This window comes from Equus asinus, chromosome 9 (genome assembly GCF_041296235.1).
Source record: "Equus asinus isolate D_3611 breed Donkey chromosome 9, EquAss-T2T_v2, whole genome shotgun sequence".
Lineage (NCBI taxonomy): Eukaryota > Metazoa > Chordata > Mammalia > Perissodactyla > Equidae > Equus > Equus asinus.
Genome location: NC_091798.1, coordinates 96079667 through 96088244, shown reverse-complemented (window position 1 = coordinate 96088244; position 8578 = coordinate 96079667).

Sequence of the window (8578 nt, the reverse complement as noted above, 5' to 3'; positions counted from 1 at the left end):
GGGTAGGACCTCATCTCAACTAATTACATCTGCAACGACCCTGTTTCTGAATAAGGTCACATTCTGAGGTGCTGGGGGTTAGGACTTCAACATATGAGTTCCATCCATAACAGGTGGTGACAGATATGTTTATCATCATGTTATGTAAGCGGTCACATGACTATATTACTATTTTAAAGAGTATTTAAAAATCAATGGGGTTAATATTTAAAAATCAATAAAGATGCTGAATTTGATTAGCTCCATCTTTAGCCTCGCCCACTCCCCTTCACCACACTCTTAATCCTTTGGTGTGCTCCAGGGTCTGGGCGTCTGTGTGTGTTTAGCAGTTTTGCATCTATATCCAGCCCATCAGAATTAAAGCTGGAGAACAGGGCGCCTGCCTTTGGGTCGTGGAGCAGAGAGCATAGGCAGGAGAATGTGGAGCTGAGCAGAGCTGAGAGCTGGGGAGAGGCAGGCAGAGACAGGCAGACGCCTGGCTGTGCAGAGCCCTCTTTTCATCCTATAGGTCCCAGGACGGAAGCTCCACTCCCTGCAGTGACCTTTGTCAGCTTCCTAATGATGGGATGAAGAGTTTAATTCTTAACTCACTGGTTGGCTCAAACTGCATGACCTAAACCACTGACTCCTATTCTGTTAAAGACAGCAGGATGGTTTCACTGGGGAGCGTATCACCTAGAGTTTCCGTACGAAAAACAGCTCAGAGCCCACAGAGGCTTCTGGAGGCAAGCAAGTGGATGTGCTGGAAACCACTGCTCCACTGCCCACAGCAACATTTGAATACATCTTTCGTAATTCCAGTTCAGTTTCTGTGAAGAGAAAACCAGCCCTTCTTCTGAAGTGACTCACGCAACTTCTCTTTTCTTTCTTTTTTTTTTGAGGAACATTATCTAACGTCTGCCACTAATCCTCTCTCTCTCTTTTTCTTTTTGCTGAGGAAGACTGGCCCTGAGCTATCATCCGTGCCCATCTTCCTCCACTGCATATGTGGTACACCCACCACAGCATGGCTTGACAAATGGTGCGTAGGTCCCCACCTGGGATCCGAACCGGTGAACCCCGGGCCACCGAAGTGGAACACGCAAAGCCAAACTTTGTGCCACCGGGCCAGCCCTCAACTTCTCTTTTCAGTCATGACATCCCTAATATATTTTCCATATTTTCTTTGTATGGTTTTTTTCTATTTTATTTTTTATTGAGGTTATTATAGTTTACAACCTTGTGAAATTTCAGTTGTACACTATTGTTTGTCAGTCATGTTGTAGGTGCACCACTTCACCCTTTGTGCCCACCCCCTGCCCCTCTTTCCCCTGGTAACCACTAATCTGTTCTCTTTGTCTACATGTTTAACTTCCACATATGAGCAGAGCCATACAGAGATTGTCTTTCTCTATCTGGCTTATTTCACTTAACATAATACCCTCAAGGTCCATCCATGTTGTTGTGAATGGGACAATTTTATCCTTTTTTTTATGGCTGAGTAGTATTCCATTGTATATATATATATATATATATATATATATATATATATACATATACTGTGTCTTCTTTATCCAATCATCGGTTGATGGGCGCTTAGGTTGTTTCCATGTCTTGGCTATTGTGAATAATGCTGCAATGTCCATAGGGGTGCATAAGTCTCTTGGAATTGCTGATTTCAGGTTCTTCGGATAAATACCCAGTAGTGGGATAGCTGGGTCATATGGTATTTCTATTTTTAAGTTTTTGAGAAATCTCCGTACTGTTTTCCATAGTGGCTGCACCAGTTTGCATTCCCACCAACAGTGTATGAGGATTCCCTTTTCTCCACAACCTCTCCAACATTTGTTATTTTTTGTTTTGGTTATTTTAGCTATTCTAACCAGCGTAAGGTGGTATCTCAGTGTAGTTTTGATTTGCATTTCACTGATGATTAGTGATGTTGAACATCTTTGTATGTGCCTATTGGCCATCTGTATATGTTCCTTGGAGAAATGTCTGTTCATATCCCCTGCCCATTTTTTTAAAAAAAGATTTTATTTTTCCTTTTTCTCTCCAAATCCCTCCCTGTACATAGTTGTGTATTTTTAGTTGTGGGTTCTTCTAGTTGTGGCATGTGGCACCCCACCTCAGCATGGCTTGAGGAGCAGTGCCGTGTCGGGGCCCAGGATCGGAAGCAGCGAAACCCTGGGCCGCCAAAACCGAGCGCTGTAAACTTAACCACCCGGCCATGGGGCCGTCCCGGCCCCGGCCCTCTCTGCCCATCTTTTTGATCGGGTTGTTTGATTTTTTTGTTGTTGAGTTGTCCAGGTTTTTCTATAAAGCTCTAACAGAAATTTTGATGTTTTATAGGTAAGAGAACAGAACGTGTGATGGTGCCGCGGGGTGTAAAGGCAGCAGATGAGATCTGGAACGGGACTCCAGGGCTCTCCACAGCTCCGAGCGCGCTCAGGGAACCGCAGGGCACGTGCAGGGGCCGGGTGATCCCCGTGGGGACACTGAGGCGTGTCCTTTCACCTCCCGAGGGCACAGAGGCTGTCCAGCGGGCGCCGCGGCGTGTGACGGTGCAGCAGGCGCTCGCAGACGCGGACGCGACCCCCCGGCTGCCTTCCCTGTCGGGCCGTGAGACTGCAGGGTGTGGAAGGGTTATGCCTCTCCCTACGCGTGTGCGTGTTCATTTTGGAAAACAGCCATTTTCATGAAAAATGTGTTACTTAGGTTCCCATGTTTACTATTTTTTTAATAATAAATTCATGATTATTTAGCCTTTTTTTCTCGGTGTTAATTTCTGGCGCGGTAAATACTGATAGCCACGATCCTCGCCCAAAGCGCCCTGAGTCCTCATTTCCGAGAGTGTGAAGGGGCCTTGGGACCAGGTCGTCTGAGAAGCGCCGCCCTCAGCCGAGAGTGCTCTAACCCTGAGCCGCTGACGGCTCTGAGTCTCAGTTTACCCTTTGTAAAGCAAGGCGAGCAGACCACGACTGCTGCTGTCTCTCCACCTGCAGACAGGGGAAGGCGGCTTCAGCGCACGCGGGCTCGGAGCCTTTCTTGTGCCCGGGTTTGAGGGGCGGACAGAGGGCGCTGGGCCCCGGTTGAGGGTGGACGGAGGGCGGCTGCTCGTCGCCCGCAGGGTGGGCGTCCCGCCCGCCCCTTCTGCCGTGGTGGGCGTCTCTGCTCCGGGCAGGACCCGAAGCCCAGGACAGACGGAAGCCTGGCCGGGGCTGGGCTGGATGCTTCTTGCCCTCCGGCACGGAAGAGTCCAGCGAGGCCGTGGGAGGCCGGGTCGTAGGGGTGAAGGTGCGGGGGGCCGGAGGCCTCGCGGGGGCCTGGGGTCCAGCCCGGGACAGGGGGCCGCCGGGCAGCCCCGGGCAGGGTGGGGAGGGCCCGCGCGCGCCCCTCCGCGAACACGAGGTCTCCGGGAGAGTGAAGACTTGTAGGGTCCAGATTTCAGGACGGGCCGCTTTTGCGACCAAACGACTTTCTCACGAAAGTCCACATTAATGGCTGTATCCGAGACTCGCTCCACGTCCTGGTCCACCCGTTTCTCCCCGGCCCCTGCGAGCGCTCTGTTGATGTTCACCCAGAAACACAGCATCTTTCCCCAGGATCCCGTGCCCCGCTTCTCCTAGGAATGTCAGCGCCTCGCAGCCTCTCTCCTTCAGTGACTAACTCCCCCTCTCTCTGCTCCTGTGTGCCCCTCCTCTGGTCCTCTGGTCCTCCGGTCCTGGCCTGTCTCCTCCGGGCACCTGGGGTGAGGGTGCCGGTTGATTGCCGCTGACGCCCACGACCAGCAGAGGGCAGCAGAGAGCAGCAGGCGCGAACTCGGGGATCCCCCGCCCCGGAGAAGCCGCGTGGGCTGCAGGCCGGGGCGGGTCAGGCCAGGCAGCTGGTTTCTTACAGCCCTGGAGGGGAGAGGCCAGGCCCTATTCAAGAGATGTTGCAACCCCTAGCCCAAGATGCGGCTGCAGCCAGGGTCTCGAAAGGAGAAGTGAGCGGAGATGGGCAGGAGAAACGTTGTGACAGCAGTTCCAGGCCACTTCCATTTTTTTTTTTCCATGGTTTAAGAATCTCAGTGCATTAAAAAAAAAGAGAAGAAATGACAAAGCACGGTTATGAAATCGTGGTGTGTTTTAAGTGTTTACCTTGAATAGGCCTCCTTTCACAGAAAACTCAAGGGCCAGAGCAATAATACATTTGTTTCTACAGGCACAGAAAGGATAGTATGGAAATATCCGACCTGACGCAAAAGTTTGGAGTTTTTTTTCTTAGCACAATGAGCTCACTCCGGGATTCTAGATGAACCAGGGTCTGTTATACCATCAGGACCTTGAGCAATAGTTGTTAAAGAAAAAATTATCCTGACACTCATTGAAGCAGTAGGGAAAACTTTATAAGGACTGTTGTGACAGAGGAATTGCGATGGGGGACAGACAGCTGAGACAGCTGGGGACCGATACCAAGGAGAGAAGGGGGGGGGTCAGTGAAGAGGGTGGAAAATTCCTAGGAGGAGACAGGGTCGGGGGATTCTTGCTATAGGCCGCCAAGGGCTTAGACACCAAGGGTGGGGATGACAAACCTGATCAGAGTCCAGGGTTATCAGACTTCAAGGTGGGGGGTAACTTAGCAGGATTCTTGCTAAAACTGGCTTGGGCAGCGGAAGACAGGACCAGAGACAATTTCAAGGCCTGCTTGAGAAGGCAGCTCAAAGGAGCCAGAGGAAATTTTGGTCAAGGAGAGAGTGTTCATCCTATTCACCACTACCTGAAAGGCTGGCTTTTCTTTTTTTTAAACAACCTATCACACTTGGAAATATCTTGCAACAATATTGTGCTTTGAACAAAATAGTTACAGAAATATGAAGAAGAATAGCAGACAGGCTGCAGTGCAGGCTGCGTGGCCTGGAGATGGATGCGGGCTCACAGCTGTGTGGTGGAAAGAAGTGTCGGAACAGGACAGACCTTCTGGAGACACAAGCCCCAGCCCTGCCCCAGGGGGCGTCTTGGTGACATTACAAATATATCTGTAGGATAAATTCTTAGAAATAGAAATACTGGTTCAGTGGATTCATTAAAAATGGTGACAGCTCTCGGTCTCATTGTGCAAACATTCCTGGCACTTCGCACTCTCCAGTGTGTGATGGCGATTCTTTCCCCACATTCTCGCCAATGCTGTGCTTTACCAAGTATTTGAATCTTTACTTTTCTGAAATACAAAAAGATGATTTCTTGTCTCAATTTATAATTGTTTATCAGTAAAATTAAGCATATTTAAAGATGTTTGTATAAGCCATTTGTCTGTTTGTCTTTTCTGTGAACTACATGTTTAAATTCTTTGTCTATTTTATTTTCTACTGGAATGTTAACATTTTTGGGTTGAACTGTAAGAACATTTTGTATATTTAAAACTGACTCTTTGTTGCTGACATTATTTTTGAATTTTGTCTTTGATTGCCGTGAAAAAAATGTCTAATTTTTATGTGGTTACCAGCGTTGTATGGATTTTGGGTTTTGTATTATAATTTAGAAGCATTTACTGATCCAAGATTACGAAAATAATCCTCATTTGCTTACTTCCACTATTTGTATATGCATTTAAATCTTCACTCCATTTGACAACTAATGATGTGGGACAGAAGAAACTACCACCTATAGTGTGTGCAGAGGGAGATGAGATTAGGAAGAACCCGTTGGGACAAAGAGATGAGAAGCCAGCCTGCCTGGTACCCACAGAACCTCCACAGCCAAAGGCCAGATGCTCATGCAGATCAGTGCATCCCCATCTGCAGTGGCTCTGCAGTGAGGGACGAGGACAAAGCCACACATTCGTAAACACTGACTGGTTGACCTTAACCCAGTGCTGAACTATATGGGAGAATGGATGGAAGGGAAGAGGTGAGCAAGGGAAGGTTTAAGAACTCAGGGTGCGACTGTTTTTGAAGGAAGTGGACAACATCTAAAACTGAAGAACCAAGAAATAGCAGTGAAAGCAAAGTTAAAAGTAAAGAGATAAACATAAAAAAAGAAGAGAGCCAAAAATGAAGAAGGAGGTGCTTCGGAGAGGGAGGTGGGGTGGAGAGGGTAGTTGTTCATGTAAGGTTTTCGCTTGGATGCACATGACTAAACACCCACATCTCGGTCACTTAAACGAGAGTTTATAGTTTGCTTTCTATTCAGAGGAAGGGGACCAGCTCACGGTGTCATGAGGTCCCGGTTCTTTTACGCTTTCTGCGAAGTCCTCCTTAGCATGTGGCTTTTGTAGCCTCAGGTTCCACAGATGGAACAGGACAGACAAATTCTAAAAGGTGCGTTCCAACTGTCTTCCTTTTTTGTAATAAGAGCTTTTAAAAAATAATAGTTTTATTGATACACTATTATTTGCATACTCTAAAATTTGCCTACTTGAAGTATGCAGTTCAAAGGTTTTTAGTATATTCACAGAGTTGTGCAACCACCACCACAATTAATTTTAGAACATTGCTTCACCACGAAAAGAAACCCTGTACCCATCAGGAGTCAGCCCGTTTCCTCCCGAATCTTCAACCCTAGGCAGTCATGACACGCGTGCTGTCTCTATGCATTTGCCTCTCGTGGACATTTTATATAAATGAGTCAGGCTCTGCGTAGTTTTTGGTGAGTGGCTTCTTCCACTCGGCATGCGGTGAAGGTTCACGCACGTTTTGCACATGTCAATAATGGGTTACTTTTTGATGCTGAATAATATTTCACTGGGTGGACATGCCACATTTTGTTTATCTGCTCACCACTTAATGAATGTTTGGGATGTTTCCACCTTTTGGCTACTATGAATAGTGCGGTTATGAACATCCCTGTGAAAGTTGCTGGCATGGAAGCTGTGCCCAATGATCAGCTGGTGCAAAGACCAGGGGCTGGATAGTCTCAACTTGACACCCCAGAGACAGAGCAAGGAATGTACCCTCTGCAGCTCGGAGTCAGAGGGAAGCAGAAATCCTGGCTTCTTGTCCTTTCTGCTGAGATAACGTGTCCCTTGATGGAGAGATGAGGGCAGGGGGGCCTCATTCACCAAGATTGCAGCGTTCCTTCTGCTGAGGGCAGAGGGGTGCATAGGAGGAGAAGGAGCTGGCCGTGGCTCCCAGGCCACAGATTCTCTTTGTTCCTATGGAGATGTAGTTAATTCTCTTGAGTAAACACTTCCTCATTTGCTGTCTACCTTTAGGACAATTTCTAGAAATGTTCCTTGGTTGTTATTTTTACGTTTTCACCAGCTGTGGTTGTTTTGCTGGGGAACGGGTCCCCGGGAACCTCACACTGCTATTCCGGAAGCAGAACTCTTATATAAGAGCTTTCTAAAAGGAGCAACTCATGGACTTCTGCTAATGTCCTCCTGGCCAGGATTGAGACAGATGGCCACTCCTGTCTGTGAGGGGGGCTTAACCAGGCACACAGGCACCCCACACCGGGACACAGGCACCCCACACCGGGACACAGGCACCCCACACCGGGACGGTGGAAAAGGGGCTCTAACTTCTCCTATTGCTGCTGAAGGGGTGGACTACTTTGTGGTTTTTGAAATCACATGCATAAATTATTTCAATAAAAGTTAATTTCAAAAATGTGCAAACAAATTATGTGCCACCAACATCATCTTACAGCATCTTCTCTTTCCTTACGTCACGGGCTTAAGTTTGCACCCTGGCAAGTTTTTTTTTTTCTTTTCCAAAAAGTGGGCACGGGAATGGTGGTTTTAAAGTTCTGATCTGTTCAAAGTATGTTTCTCTCAACTACTGGCTTAAATGAATGTTGGCTGCCTGTGAAGTTCTTAAGGCAAATTTTGCTTTAAGATTTCATTAAATAATACTGAGATTTTGGCCAAAAGCCTGTGAGCACCTGGATTGTTGTTCTTTATAAGTGTCTTTAGTGGTTCACTTTTGCCCACAGGATTACTTCTCAGTCTTTGAAAGATACGCCCAAGGGTTGACATCCTGAGTCAGTTTCCTCTGAGACACGCTGTGCCTTTGCAGTTGGGAGATTCAAGCATTCCTTTGTTTTAGGAAAGTTTTGTTTAAGTCTCCGCTTTCTTTCCTGTTGCGTTTTCTCTGGTCTTCAGGGGCAGAAATTGTGCAGAAGCAGGATCTCCTTTGTCTTACACATCCTGCTTTGACTTTTGAATCCTCTGAGGCTTCTGTCCTCTGCTCAGTTTCTCAAGCATGTTCCCAGGGCCCAAACCGCGGCCGATGTAGTTTTCTTTCCTGCTGCTCCTCACGCTTCGTCCTGCAGGCTCCCCCTTCCTGTGACCTTAGCGGGCCGGCCCCTCATTTCACCCCTTTTTCTCAGGTTGCCCCTACAGTGCAGCCCTGATGTCTCTTCTTCAGACTTTTTGTGATACATACTACTTCCTGTGAAGTGTCTGATTTCATGAAGAACTTGTGGATCTTAGTTGTATTAGCTTTCCGTGGCGGCCATACACATTGCCACAAATTTGCCGGTGTAAGACAACAAAAAGTGTTAATCCTATGGGCCTCACTGGTTAAAATCACGGTGCCAGCAGGGCTGCGTTCCTCCTCCTGGAGGCTCCGGGGGCGAATCTGGTTCCTTGCCTCCTCCAGCTGCCAGAGGTCCCT